Here is a 1253-nt window from a genome sequence, read left to right as displayed (position 1 = left end):
ATTTTAATGGCATCCTGCTTCCTGGTTCGGTTCTTTGTCGAGTAACACGTCTTTGTCAAGTAACGCGTGGTGCTAATGAAATGACTTCATTTGTGTTTTGTGTGGATTCTCTAGGCTGCTGGTAAGCTACTTGCGAAGACAGCTTTCTGTGCAAACATGTCTCATACTCTGGGTCTGGTCTCCACAGCCCCTGGCACAGAGCAGGGAATTTGGTCGGGGCCAGAGAGAATCTGTCTTGTACTGAGTTCTGGGGAGGCCCAAACAGACTGGGGCTGCTTGTCTCTGGATCTGGCCACATGTCTACGCAATTCTGCTCTCTCAGAAGCCCAGAGCTTCTACTTCAGCCCCAAGCAGGCAGTAGGGTTTTCCTCACATATTACTGTCTGTCTTTGATGACATAATCAGGAATAAATGGAAATTGCAGGAATTGTGTCAGCTGAGTTCCACTTGACAGACTGAGAAATATTCTAAACAGAACTATTTACTTATTAGAAAATAAAATATTTGAGGTCCAAGTTTCCCACCAATCCTGTCACAAGAGGTAAACACCATTAACCATTTGGAGTGAGGGGTCAGGTATCTATGCATGCACATACATATAAATACACGTATTTCTTTTTTTTAATTTTTTGAAAAAGATTTTATTTATTCATGAGAGACACAGAGAGAGAGAGAGAGACAGAGAGACAGAGAGACAGAGAGACAGAGAGAGAGAGGCAGAGACACAGGCAGAGGGAGAAGCAGGCTCCACGCAGGGAGCCCGACGACGTGAGACTCAATCCCGGGTCTCCAGGATCATGCCCTGGGCCAAAGGCGGCGCTAAACCGCTGAGCCCCCTAGGCTGCCCAAGCATATATTTTTTAAATTTAGCTTAATTTTAAGAGATACTTTCAATCAGTCCTTTGTCTATGAATTCAGAGTCTGGTTCATGAACTGTTACTTACTGGTCCGTGATGACATAAAAACAGAACTTGAGAGTAAGTACTCAGAAACATTTATCATAATTTGATATTTCCACAATATCTAAGTGTGCGATTTTATATTTTATAAAAGTATTGGAATTTTTAAAAACCTGATTATTTTAAATAATAAAGCTAAAGCAAAAAACAATAATGGAAATAGTCCATTTGGAGAATATATTTATTCTTTATTTATTTTAGAGAGAGTGTGTGGGCAGGGCGGGGGGGTGTGGGGAGCAGAAGGAGAGGGTCAAGTAAGCTCTGAACTGAGCATGAGCCTGACACGGGCTCAAT

The sequence above is a fragment of the Canis lupus genome, chromosome X (assembly GCF_048164855.1).
Source record: "Canis lupus baileyi chromosome X, mCanLup2.hap1, whole genome shotgun sequence".
Classification (NCBI taxonomy): Eukaryota; Metazoa; Chordata; class Mammalia; order Carnivora; family Canidae; genus Canis; species Canis lupus.
The sequence above is the reverse complement of the archived record's forward strand: the minus strand, read 5'-3'. Positions refer to the sequence as shown.